This window comes from Lynx rufus, unplaced genomic scaffold (genome assembly GCF_022079265.1).
Source record: "Lynx rufus isolate CCGP_SWC_20201006 ecotype Redwood Valley unplaced genomic scaffold, mLynRuf1.p SCAF_10, whole genome shotgun sequence".
Taxonomy (NCBI): domain Eukaryota; kingdom Metazoa; phylum Chordata; class Mammalia; order Carnivora; family Felidae; genus Lynx; species Lynx rufus.
The window spans coordinates 29,706,464-29,720,539 of record NW_025814824.1 but is presented as its reverse complement, the minus strand read 5'-3'; the positions used below and the strand labels follow the sequence as shown (position 1 = coordinate 29,720,539).

Below are 14,076 nucleotides of genomic sequence, written 5' to 3'. Positions count from 1 at the left end.
TAAATGGGAACCCCAGAATTAGGTTGGTTAACTACTAGGAAACACACACTCATAGACACATACACTCACGGGGACACACACACAGAAGCTCATTTGCACAACTGTGATACCATGGTTTATACTAAGAAATATATATTTGGTCTTTACCCTGTTTCTGACACAGAGCTCCTAAAACTCTTGGAATTTCCTAATTAAGTGCAACGGGAGCATCTTTTGTTACATCATCTGGTCTTAGTTGTCCTTAGACATCTGTTGTCCTTAGTTCCTAAAATAGTTTTAAAACATAAAGGTGAAAGCAGCATCCTGTTATTCAAAATGAGCCCCTTTCAACCAAACCTGAGTTTACATTGACTTTTGGAAAGCCTCCTGGTAACTTAAGGATGGGGGCTGGTTGCCAGGAGAACCAACAGTGCTTGGAGGGCTGGAAATTTCAGTTTTCCCACTGACTCCCACTGTGACCTCCAGGGAGGGGGGAGGGGCTGGAGATTAGTTCAATCACCAATGGTCCATGAGTTCATGATTGATGAACTTTTATGTCATGAAGCCTCCATGAAAATCCAAAAGGGGGATGAGGTTTGGAGAGCTTCCAGGTTGGTGAGCACATGGAAATCTGGGGAGAGTGGCATATCTGAAAAGGGCATGGAAACTCCCAGCACTTTCCCACATAGCTTGCCCAATGGATCTCTTCCATCTGGCTGTTTTGAGTTATATCCTTTTACAACAAACCTGCAATCTAGTAAATAAGTGTTTTCCTGGGTTCCGTGAGCAGCTCTAACAAATTAATTGAATCCGAGGAGGGCCTTGTGGAATTCATAGGTAGTCAGAAGCACAGGTGACAACCTGGACAGGGGATTGGCATCTGAAGTGTGAGTGGTGGGGGGAGGTGGAACCAATCTGCTTGTCTCCAGGTAGATAGTGTCAGAATTCAATTAAATCGTAGGACACCCAGCTGGTATTGCCGAATTGGTTGGTGTGGGGAGGAAAACCACATATTTAGAGGACAGAAGTGTTCAGAGTAATGTGTATCACTATAGAGTTCTTTCCTTACAACAACCCAATGGCTCTAAATGCCAAATAAGTCACTGAAAGCCTGCCAAGTTCTGAGTCTTGGAACTAAAAATTGCTTAAACATTTTTTGTTGAATCATCCAGATCTTTTAAAGATTTCCATTTTTCCTACCAGTTAGGAGTATATAAAATATGCAGTGATTTAAGGAAAACGAAACTCCTCGGTCCATAAAATTATGAGGGTTGTCATGAAAAGGATGTCAGTAGAGAAAGCCGTGAATAGGAAACATGGTAGGAGCACATTTCAATTGTGCATGCTTAAATGCTTCACTCAGTCCTCAGTATGAAGTTAATGGAGAACCAGAGGAAAAGCAGAGTTCCCCAAACACAGTATTATTTTTAGTTTAGTGATGAGCCACCATCGTTTGTTAGAGAAACCAACCAAGCTTTGCCATTTCTGAATCCTGACTAGATCATTAGTGTACTACATCAAAATACACGCATTTTGATCAAAAAAAGATTTCAGCTCAAAGAATGTACAATTAGTTAAAAACATTTTTCCATGAAAAGATTACTTTTTAAAAAAACTGTTAGTTAAGGGGTGCCTGGCTGACTTAGTCAGTAGAGCATGCGACTTTTAATCTTGGGGTTGTTTGAGCCCATGTTGAGGGTAGAGTTTACTTAAATTTAAAAAACAAAAAACTTCTAGTCAAAACAGCTCATATGTGAAGGGATTTCAGCTCCTCATTAATTTAGACCAGATAATATTTTGTGGAAGGAGGTCTTTAGAGTGGGGTTCAACAAATGTCATCCACTCGCCTTGAAAGTGTGAAAGCTAGAGCATTCCACCTGCTGGTGGTGACTGGAGATCCAAAACTACCCCCATTCTCAAGATTCTTCCACTGTCAAGAGTCAGAGATGGTGTGGGAAAGGGAGGTTGGTGTAGGGAAAGGTACTGGATAGGCAAAGCCAGCTCAAGAAGCCTGTTCAGCGAGCTAATGCCAGTCAGAGCCCAGAAAAGCATCTGGGCTTTGTTCCCATCAATAGCAGTTCTTTGGGGTGGACTGCCATTAATCTAGCACAATGAAGAGACACCAGCTAAACTCAGAGGACTGCAGAGGTGGGCGGCTGCTGGCTGAGGGGCAGGCCAGGAATTCTGTATGCCAGTGCCTTCTGGAAAGGACACAAAGAAATGGGACATATGGCCACAGTAGACTCTATCCAGCAGAAGCTGTGGGATACAAGGAAGTGGGAGAGACACCTGTGCTGGTAAGGTGGTTCTTAAAGGCTGAGGCCAGAAAACCTTGGAGGAGCCACTCAGAGTGCTTTGAGCAGAGGTATTTTGCAGTGGCTGTAATGGACAAGGGGATTATTCTGCTGCATACTCGGCCTCCAGGGCTTCAAAAGAAAAAAGCCTGTAAGGATACACCTCTAGGAACCTGCTCTCACATCTTCCTAGGTCCAAGCCAACATCTAATGCCCTGAGGCAGGACCATTGTTGCTATCACCCAACTGTAAGCCATGAGCCACTGTTTCCCTTGCAACCTCAGGCCACCCCTTCTAGCAGAGCTAGGACCACCTTTCACAGGGATGTTACCTTCATGAAGCCTGGACATTTTGTTTTTAATATCTAATGGCTTTCCAGACTTATATAAATTGTTTACAGCTTTTGCCCATTTTCCTGGTGAAGTGCTTGTCTTTTTCATATTGATTTGTAAGAGCTTCTTTATGTTAGCAAAAAGAAATGTCAACTTGTCTTAACTGTTGCAAATCTTCCTTTAGCTTTTCATTTCTAAAAATTTCTGTGGCTTTTTATGACATGCAGAATTTTATATTTTTATGAAGTGATAGCCAAGGTCTTTAGTTTTATGATTCCTTTCTTCACTCTTATGTGACTAGGTAAATATCCACCTGTATTTTTGTAGTTCATCGATGTTTTTATTTTACACATTTAACTCTTCAGACCATCTGAAGTGCATTTTTGTGTGAGGTAGGAAATTTAACATTTTCCCCCAAATAGTGAATCAGTAGTATCAGCCATGAGCTACTGGCTTGTTAGCAAGGTGAAGAATTTTATTCCTCAAAATGCTTCTTGAGTTCTTTATTGAAGTGAGAAAACAGCTCTATCTCCAAGGACTTGCCAGATACTTTTGTCCACAAGAACCAAGGGATGGTCAGGAAGAGGGGCAATTCTAGATTCTCTGGCCATCCTAGAGAGATCTAGGAGAAGAGGCAAGTGGACACAGAAGTCCTAGTGGCCAGTGAGGTACTACACTGTGATACAGTGTGGGAGAGAGAAGAGCTTTTTTTTTTTAAAAATTTTTTTTCAACGTTTATTTATTTTTGGGACAGAGAGAGACAGCATGAACGGGGGAGGGGCAGAGAGAGAGGGAGACACAGAATCGGAAACAGGCTCCAGGCTCTGAGCCATCAGCCCAGAGCCTGACGCGGGGCTCGAACTCCCGGACCGCGAGATCGTGACCTGGCTGAAGTCGGACGCTTAACCGACTGCGCCACCCAGGCACCCCGAGAGAAGAGCTTTTAAAGGAGAGAGTGGGGGAGCAATGAACATGCTGCATCCATCCATGCTGCATGGATGAGAGGAAGGAGGGAGATTTGGTAGCTATTGGGAGTATTGAGCTTTGGGAGGAGAAAATATTTCTAGAGAACTTTGGGAAGTTTTTTAGAGATGAATTTTGTTAAGAAAACGTATAGTAAAATTTCCATCATTCTTCAAAGCATATTCATTTGAAAATGTTTTCTTTGAATGGGACTACAAAAACTGGCCCACGCGGGACATATATTTGGGTTACCTTTGGAATGGTGCCTCATTTGCAAATGCATTGTTTATGTATTCTTTTACTTCAGTTGTACTACTAAATTCTTAAATATACTAGAATCTCCTCTGAGATGTATATTCTGCTCCTTCCTTGTACTAGTGCCTACTTGAAATAGTACATGAATTCTCATCATTTTTAACTTTCTGTAGTCCAACTCATGAGGGGAATCAGTCAATCATGAAGAGACATCCAGATGATAGTAGAATTGAACCCTCAGCAAAATACTGTATGAGAAACACAGCTGGAAATGGTACCTGGTTTGCCAGGTAAGAACAGAGGGGCACTCTTTCTTGCTTTTTATCATGCTGGTCTGAGTAGAAGAATAGATGCTGGTGGTGACAGGAGTGCCTGGCTGCCAGAACCAGTTAGGCTTACAGTAGGCATAACAGATCGGGGTGAGAAGGAGGTTTATACGAGCAGGGGTCACAGTACTGAGTACTGAAGGGCAAAAAACTATGACAACAGGATAGCAATATAGATACAAGATCCCAGGAATATCACCGGGAACTGAAATTTAAGAAATGCAAGGGGGGTGCCTGGGTGGCTCAGTCGGTTGAGCGACTGACTTTGGCTCAGGTCATGATTCCACGGTTTGTGGGTTCAAGCCCCACGTCAGGCTCTGTGCTGACAGCTCAGAGCCTGGAGCCTGCTTCTGATTCTGTGTCTCCCTCTCTCTCTGCCCCTCCCCCACTCATGCTCTGTCTCTGTCTCAGAAATAAAAATAAAAAAACATTAAAAAAAAAAGAAATGCAAGGAAAAAGTGTGTCTTTCTGTTACCATCACCATAAGGCTCCAAGAACGTCCCTAAGTATATCGTGGACTTGGAAAAAATTCTGAGCCTTCTGTTGATCTGGAGTTACTTTTTATTCCTTTTATTTTAGACTCTTTTCTTTTGCACAGGATTTTACTGGGAAATCTTTAAAAATATTCAGACTTAAAGTCAGAATTTGCAATGAGGTTAAGAGAAAGTATTGCGATAGTAAAAGTAAAAAAATTTTCCATAAAATTCCATCAACCATTCTTTTTGTGCTAATGTATAGCAAATATGTCTTTTTTTTTCTGGCCCTATGTTATCTTATTGTATAGACATTCATTGATTTCCTATCATTATGGACAGTAACTTGTTTCTAACTTTTTGCTATTGCAAACAAATCTGGATTGAACAATTTGTTCATAAGATGAATCAAATCAATTAATTGTTTTAAAACCATTATTGGCTATGACCCTGTTGCCCTTTGGAAAACCCATCCTCTTAAATCTGGCACGTGAAGCTCTTTATAATCCAGCCCCAGTTCACCTTAGAGCCTCCTCTCCAGCCAGGCTTTACACCCCCAGTGCCTCCAGACTCAGCTCAGATGTCCCTTCCTTTGTAAAAAGCTCTCCCACCTTTTCCCAGGTCAAGTGTTATTTCCTTTCTCTGAAGAACCACAGATCTTTATTCCCACATCGATAAAAACTGGCATCATAATTATTTTTCAGGATACTTCTCTTGCCCCAGAGTCAGAGTTTAAGGCTAGTAAGTGAATTTACTTTCCTGTTGTATAGCCAGTCTTGTGCACAGGGCCTGACACAGAAAAATAGTTGCTCAGTAAATGCTTGTTGAGAAAATGTATGATTATTTGATGGAGTTTTGTTAAATCACTGAGATTTTTGGCTGAAGTTTAAATTTTCTCTTGGGTTTACCCCTTTTTAAAAGTCAGTAGACTATCATCCAAGAGTAAACAGAAAAAATGAGACTGTAACATCAGTAGCAGTCCTCTTATAGCTGCCTAGAGTGTTATAAAACCATCTCAAAGATCCCCTAGTCATGGTTTGGTGGGTTGGGCTAGACAAATGAGAGAGTGTGCTGGAAGGAAAAGAAAAAAAAAGCCCGAAGTTTTTCTATGAGATCAGTCCCAGAACCATGTCTGCAACAGTTTCCCAGACAGAAGAATCCAAAGTCTACTGTAGGATGTACCACAGCATGTATCTAGGTAATATATTTTCTGAGGCCTGTCATCTTAGCAGGAAGTAGGAGTGTGGTGCTAGTTGGGGGACAGCAGCACTTTGGGACATGGAATTAGGAGTGGAAATGTTTTGGAGAAACTGGAAACATGGGGACAGATAGGACCCTGAAATCTAGCAGGGCACCTGACACCAGCCCATGAGGCCAAGTCTTCATGGCAAAAACTTGCTTGTGAGTTTAAGACTTTGCTTTTCAATAATTTAGTTCAGTGGCTTCAGAACTTTGCAGTGATCCATAATAAGAAATACATTTTATGCCCCAAGCCAAAACAAGCATACAGAAATAGGCATAACTAAAACAAAGTTCTCATATTTATTTTCATATATGCAACATAGTCTGACCTATTCTATTCTATTCTATTCTATTTTAATTTTTAATGCTGGTCATGGCACATTGCATTGATTTCAGGACCTGAAGTGTGAAAATCAGTGCCCAAGGATAACGGAAGAAAGAACAATATCTTAATTTCATGACATTAGGAGTGGTTAGCTGCCAAATGGGAGGTTATTACACAAGGACGACTGTCATGTGTCCCATGACCATTAACCTTAAGTAGGTGATGAAGGCTCAGAATCCTCAGTTGTTAAGAAAACACTGGCCATAACTTGTAAAGTTTTAATTGCGTGTTGGGAAGAGACAAAGAGACTGAGAAGGAGAGAGGAGGCGCACGCTTGGAGAGAAGAAAGACCCTTTCAGAAAGTCCGTGTCTTTCACGAGTGGAGTGGCTGATGCAGTAGGAGAAAGACATAAAAGACAGAGCAGAAGGTCAAAAGAGTCTTTCTGAAGAAGAAATTACTCATACTCATCTTTTTGCTAAGCACACAAAATCACAATCTGCTAGTTGAGTTAATCTGGACATCGAAGCTCATTCCTGGTCCAGAGAAAGGAGGAGATTATAGGTAGGAGCTAAGCAGACAGCATGAACTTTTTAATAACAGAAAGTTCACAAATATTTTTTTTCCCACTCCTGGGAAAGTAGAAGGAAATAAATTAGAGGCACATGCCAGGACCTTCAACCTCCCTGCCTCCCACTAACATCTAGAACAACTAAACATCAAGCATCCCTTAGTGGTTTCCTCTTTGTGTGAACATGCATGAGCGATGGGAAAGAGATATACTTGAGGCCAGTACATTTTTAACTCCCTGGGAGGTATTTTTTTAAAACTAAACAAGCCTTCATTTGGACCTTCAAAGATGAAATAATGAAGCAACTTTCCTTGAGTGCCGTATCTTATTCTATCAGCAACTTTTTGTAGACTTGAACACTACATCAATTAACACCTTTTAACTCAGGATAAACTCCTCCTCTGGGAATAGTTCTATCCTAAAGGAATGCAGATATAGGAAGGGCCAAAGGTGTACTGTAGTTGTGGATTTAGGCATTATCCTCTATTCCAAGCAGCAACAGTAGAGTTTGCTGTGTTTAGAATATCCCACTGCCAAAGGCAAGTGTGCCAAAAACAAAAACAAAAGCAAAAACAAAAAAACAAGAAACAAAACAAAAAAAAAACCCCATACACAATTTATTTTTTTAATGTTTATCTATTTATTGGGGGGGGGGGGAAGGGGCAGAAAGAGAGGGAGAGAGAATCCAGGCAGACTTTACCCTGTCATTACAGAGCCCGACGCGTGGCTCGAACTCATGAACCATGGGATCATGACCTGAGCCAAAACCAAGAGTTGGACACTTAACCCACTGAGCTACCCAGGGGCCCCTTATTATTATTTTTTTTTACATAAAACTTTATTTCTATTTGAAACCCTCATTCTACCACCTGGCAGAAGCGTAAAGTGCAAAATTCTTTTCAGCATTTTCCAGTTTCCCGTTTCTCTCTTGGGTTGTACCTTACATTCTGGAGGCCTTATGTTGGATTCCTGGCTGTCAGGGATGACAGCCTGCCATTCCCTGAGGCGCCACAGGCCCACCCGCTTCCAGCTGGGCCGGCCACACTCTCCTGCTCCCTGCTGCACACGCTCAGCTGAACAGCCAGTCCTTAGCAGGTCCGTGTGTCCCACTTTCTCCAACATCCTTTTGGTGTTTCAGGAATATCCACCTCTCCACTGAGGTGGAAATTCTCATAAGGTCCCAGAAAAACATACTTGAAGCTCCAGGATGCGAACTCCAAGTCTGATTTCCTTTCACTTGAAAATATGTGAAATGTAATAAGCAGGGAATATGCTACTTCCTTGGGACCGAGTCAGTGTGGTTGCTTCTGGCCAACAAGCACTTCAGGGTGAGGAAAGTGAGGGTGCTGAGTGTGATCTGCTCTGCCCTCCTGCATCCCACCATGCTCTGTACTCTGCCATATCTTCCCTCGGGGCTCTGCCCCTGGCTCCAGCAGCTTCAAGCAGACAGGCACTGGCAATAGATCAAAGGGCAGGAGGAGGGGGAGAGGGAGGTACTGATCTCCCTGGCTCCTTTCTTTCTGAGTCACAGGTGGGCCGACACTGTATTCCTCTCCTGAAAGCCGTGTGGTTGTTGTGTGGCCGTCTCCTGCAGACACAGCCGTCTCCTGCAGACACAGCCACCGTGATGGCTACAGCTCTCTCCAGGCCCCGGTGACCTAAAGATGGCCGTGGGTCTCCAACGTGTCACCACTTTATCCTGCCCACCCACAGCTTTGTAAACAGTTCCTTCACTGAACTCTCTCTAGTCACCCTGCTCGCCTGTTTCTGTTTCATCTGTTTTCTGCTGGAACCTGACAGAATGAGTTCATTTTACAGATATTCAGCAGTGGGAGGACCCTGCTTTCTGTAGTTCTAGAGCAACCCTTCTTGGATCCGGGGTGGGACAGGTGTTGGGTGACGCAGAACAGAGAGACTGTTCACACCCCATGGTACTATACCCAACACATCCATCCTGGTGACTGCCATATTTATAGCCCCTTCAAAGGGACCACCCTGTCCTCAGCCCCTGATGCAGAGACAGCCCTGGGTGGCCATTTCTTTCCCCATGTGTCTCTGTGCTTTTTTTTTTTTCTTGTCTCCATCTGTGTCCCTAAAGCTGGCTCAAGACCTCATACCTGGACCAAAGACAGTAAGGTCTTAGGTTCGTAGAAAGCTATGCCATACTCAGCTTGAAAAGTCAAAGCAGCCCTATCAATATCTTCCTTCCAAAAACTGAATCTGAAAAAATATAAAGTGATTGGCAGCTGCACCTGAAGTGGAGAGGTGGACAGAGAGTCATTGGGCAAAACAAAGTCCACATGTTAGGGAGGCCAGCCTGGTCCTGCCAACCTGAGCCTCTGAGGAAGGTAGGAGGTGGTGGAGGGGAGTGGGGGGAAGCTGTGTATAGTAGAGGGAGACAGAGTGCAGGTAGGGGGTGTTGGAGGCCACAGAGTGACTCTGCTGAGCGGGGTAAGAGCAGAGCCCTTGAGAAGAGAGTCTTCTGAGCCTTTCAGAATGTTTGTCTAGAAGAAGCAGGGGTGGCCTTCCCGACTGCTCCTCATGAGGCCTGTGTTTACATGGGAACAACGCTGTTCTTACCTGGAACGTTGTGTCTATTTAGAGTGACTTCAGAGGACCTGATAGTGGAGGACCTCAGTGGGCCCAGGTATGGCCCCTGAGACCCCAAATTCCTCATGCTCCTACAGCTCTGGATCTTCTCGGAACAGCTGTCCTGGTTCCCCGGGGACGAGTTTCCTGGGAGATTGCCGAGCAAGGTCATTAAGAGCGTGGCCTCTGGAGCCAGTCTGTCTGGGTTTCTAGCCCAGGTTTGCCACTTAACTACGTGGCCTCTGGGCAAACTGCTAACTTCTCTGTCTCTGTTTTCTCATCTGTAAAATGAGGATAATAATTGTATCCCTCTCCTGGAGTCAGTGTCAGGATTAAATAAGTTAATACATACAATAGTGATTAAGACACGATGTTTCCTAAAATTGTTATTAGTATTACTTGCACAACCCTGATTCCCCTCATTCATTAGATGGTAGTGAAGGTGGGGGGCGAGGGGGTTGGGGGAGGGGTGGTCAGTGGTGATCAGCGGCGGGGGGCTGGTTGGCAGCAATAGTGCGGTGGTTAGCACTGGTGAGATGTAGAGGCTTCAACATTAGCCTGCCAGTTCACCATCTGTATTACTAGCTGCATGACTTTGCAATTTACCTCATTTTCCATTTCCCCACCTACAAAATCAGAATAATAATGCCACCTTGAAAGGTTGTTGGACGGGCCCAGTGAACAATGTACAGGGAAGGAAATGCATTGCCAGAGAAGGGCCCAACACACAATAAATGTGGAGGAAAACTGAAGTGTTCTTATTGCTCCAGTGAGAGTATGTGAACCTCTCTCCATTAAAGCGGTCTGTCTAAAACAGGACTATTCCACTTACATGGTGCTTTTTAGCCTAAGGTGTATCTTTGCTTTGTGGTAGTTCTAAAAGTGAGCTTACATTAATACTTACCTTCCAAAATATAGAAAACGTATGTAAGTTATTAGTGATGTCAATGTCTAGATGCCTTCAAAATCTAAAATAATGAAATCTACTTATCAGACCCTAGAGTTGAATACATGCCTTCCTGTCCTATTTATTTAGCACCCATTGGCCTTGACCCAGAATAAAGATGAATAAGATCTTACCCCTGACCGTGAGGAGTTCATAGTTTAGGGAAGGAGATGGGCATGTGAGCACATAGTTCCCGTATGACATGATACTTCCTCTGAAAGAGAAATTCACAAAGGGGCAATGACAGCTCAAAGGAAGGAGTAATTGACTCTGTCTGCAGGTAGTGTTGGGAGCAACCTCTAGGAAACCTTAATATATCACATTTCAATTGGGTCATGAAGGCTGCACAGGAGTTCACCGGAAAGCCAAGGAAGTGAAAAGAATGCATTGCTAGAGAAGGAACAATGTGTCCGCAGACCTGAAGCTGTCTAGGAAGAGGTAGAGAGAGAGGAGGGGAGGGAAAGAGAAGAAGATGGAATGAGGTCAGAGCTAACTCAAGAAGGGCCTCCTAAGAGTGCAAAGGAATTTGGAGCCCATCTGCAGACAGTGAAGAGGAGGTCAGATGTTTTTAAAGACAGTGTGACCACTTTCTTGTTTCACTCTGGCAGTAAATATGGTGGACAAGAGACTAGAGCAGAAGAAGGTAAGAGAAGGAGGCATGGTGTGCAAAAATGACCTGATCCCAGCACACCTGAAATGCATATGTGGAAAAGTTTAAAAGCATAGATCTTTTCCATGGGATGTTTGGGAGCCAGTCCAATGTGAAATGTCTCACTGTCTCTCATGAACAAGAATCCACTTTGGGCTGATGGAGTTCAGTGATGCATTCTAAGGAGGAGGAGAGAGAAGGATGGGTGAGGTCCCCATTCCATGGCCTTAATTTGGTCAGGAGCTCTGTTATCACACTGCCATCAGGTGGTGATTAACTCAACCCAAGTTCAAAGACACCCACCACAATCCCAAGAAGACAAACCCTTGGAACTTCTTTCTCAGGTGTAGCGGATGCAAATCTTCTCCACTGTTCCCAATAGACATGTTTAAGAGTTTCTGGGTCAGCCGAGGGCTGGGCAGCCATGGAGAAGGGAGGAAAAGCTTTGGGGCCACAGGGAGAGTCATGAGAAGGGCAGCTCTCCTGGGATTCACCAAAGTCAGAAGAAGCAAGGAGAGCACTTTGTGAGAAGGCAGCCTCAGCTCTGTTCACTAGAAAACCAGCCAACGTAACTACAGTCAGCGTTAAATGATTTTGGCAGGTGAACACAATGAAATCACAGAGGAAAAGGCAAAACCCCAGAGACCTCTGGCCCAGGTGCAGAGTTTAACCAGGTCTTCACCACAAGAGGGGTCCCCAGATGCTGCCCAGAGGAACTTGAACATGCCCACTCCTTTCCTTCTTCATTCTTCAAATACACCACAGGAAACATGATGCTAATTTTTCAGAGGAAAATTGCACCATACTTTACTGATCAAAATGGTACAAAATTGTGATAAGCTCTGTGTACAGTCAGATTCTAGTAGCTGTTGTTCTCATAGCAATCTAACTGCTAGAGATCAGGGGCCCCTAGGCTTATTTGCGTGTTTGTTTTTTTAGTGCACCTATATACAGGTAATCAATTTAAGACCTACCAGGTCATTTCCAATTCCTGAACTGCAAACAACCATTTCAAATTGGAAACAGCCCACAACCAGCAAAATGGACCCCACATTTAGCTTTGGACCTCTCACCAAAGGCCCCGCCTGGGCACCACACACATACATCTGTGTCCCCATATTACAGCTGCATCAACAGAGGCACGCGGTTAAGGGACAGCCCCGGGATCGCCCAGAAAGTCCCTGTCTGAGCCAAGAATAAGATCTGGGCCTCCTGACTCCTGCTCAATTCCCTTAATGCTCTCTGCCCTTATAAGGTGATTAAATGGTCCTTTTTCTCCTTAAAAGGGGGGGAGTGGTGGGAAGTGGGGAGGGGGAAGAAGAAGGGGGCAAAATTAATTTGAATGCAACTATTTTGCACAAGCCTCAGAACACTGTAGTTCTTTTATTCGTTTGGAAGGAGTGGGTATACAGAACAGCTTTGTTTTTCAATTCATTCACTTCCACAGAAAAAGGCCACCCTTTCTGTTTATACTAAAGGGACTGGATGTTGGAGCCATCGCCATGTGTGTGGTGTAAATAAGAAAGGCCACCGATGGAGATCCGTCCCTTTCAGGATGGGAAAATAAAAGTTAGTTACTTGGGATCCAGGGGAAGTTTCTTCCTTACCAGATGTCAGCTTTTATTTTGTGTTTTCCAGTAGGTAAAAGAGCTGTGGTTTTAAATTCATTCCCTTTAATTTTTAGAGCCCTGGTGACTTCTAAAGCACTTCTACAGACATAAATGCTTTCATGGAAAAGGAAGGCATCCAGAAAATGCGCCCTAGATGAGAGACATCCAGAGAACAAAGTACTCAGGGTTATCATGGGATAATTACATCCCTGCAGCCTTGAGCTCAGAGCTGGGTGTTAGTAATTCCTCAACCAAGATAACCAGGCCCCCAAGGAGCTCGGTTATTACTGCTGTAACATCTCGGTGGGAAAGGGATGCAAGATTTGTGTACATCTGTTGCAAGAAGATAAATCTAGTTGTGCACATGGGCCAGAGGTGACATGGGGATATCAATAACAGATCTGGACTTTTCAAATGCTCCATCTGTACAATTTGCTCCAGTCCAGTTCTTTAGAGCCCTTGCCCCAAACAGCAATTCTTGACAAGGTTTGCAACGAGCACGATGGGGTCACTCATTTCATCGTCCAGCCCTCTCTCCAAACAAAACTCTTAACTACAGCATGTTTATTATTCATCTCCAGTTATACTCGCATAATTAAAATATATAGCAAAGAAAACATTTTGGTAATGTCAGTGTTGACCTTTGAACTTGTGCTTTGCTCCATCAGTGTTGTTTGATTTACAAGGAAGTGACAGTTTGTTTCTGTCTTAAGCTTGTAATTTTCACTCGAGTTCAGCAGTGACCTCCAAGGCACAGGCCAACTCTTGTGATCAGGGTGGGTCAGTGACTCAGAAAACAGGCTTCATGTCCAAGTAGTAACGCAGGGAGTTTTGAGGAGGCTAAACTTCACAAACTTCCAGGCTGGAGGTTTGAAGGCTGAGGTGGTTAATTATGTTTGAATAAGTTTGGAATAAGTTCCCAGTCCCTTGAGTCCCAGGATCGCACACCACCTAAGACAGGTGTGGACTTGAGAAATGAATCTCCTCCCTCACCTTCATATGCCATTCTTTTCACCCTATCATTTCCTGTCTCGCCCTGGTGGCTCTGAGCCGGCAGGATGGCTGATAAACTGGCATATGCCCTTGTTAGCTTGGTTAAGGAGCAAATGCTGGAAGAACCTGGTCTGAGAATCCCATCTTAATTGTTCTGTGACTCTTCACTTTGATCCTACACAGGAAGATTGAAGCCTCATTAGCATTCAGAACCCCTTGTCCCCTATGGGTTGAGGCTCCCACAGCTAGTCCCCAGAAACAGGGTCTCCTGGTCAGTGTGCTCAGTGTTAATCATTCTACCCAGAATTCTCCCCTCTGCCTGATGCCCCTACATCCAGCTCTTATCCAAGACGCCTCAGTTCTACCTCCACTGTCTGTCCTCGACCATCTGTCCCCTGCGCTGAGAACTGCCTCTCGCCGCATCGCCTCAGGCCCTACAGCCAACGCTCTCTACGCAGCAGGCAGCCGGGGGTGATCTTTCGGACACATAAATCAGATGGAGCCAACCCCCCACTTAGAATCTTTTAATGG

At 44.1% G+C, this 14,076-nt stretch overlaps 1 non-coding gene across 1 annotated transcript; it reads left to right on the top strand.

The window, feature by feature from the left end:
• Positions 1–4,381: 4,381 nt before the first annotated feature.
• On the top strand, positions 4,382–4,466 carry TRNAQ-UUG (transfer RNA glutamine (anticodon UUG)). Its single transcript has one exon. It is a non-coding gene; the product is annotated as a tRNA-Gln (tRNA).
• Positions 4,467–14,076: the final 9,610 nt, after the last annotated feature.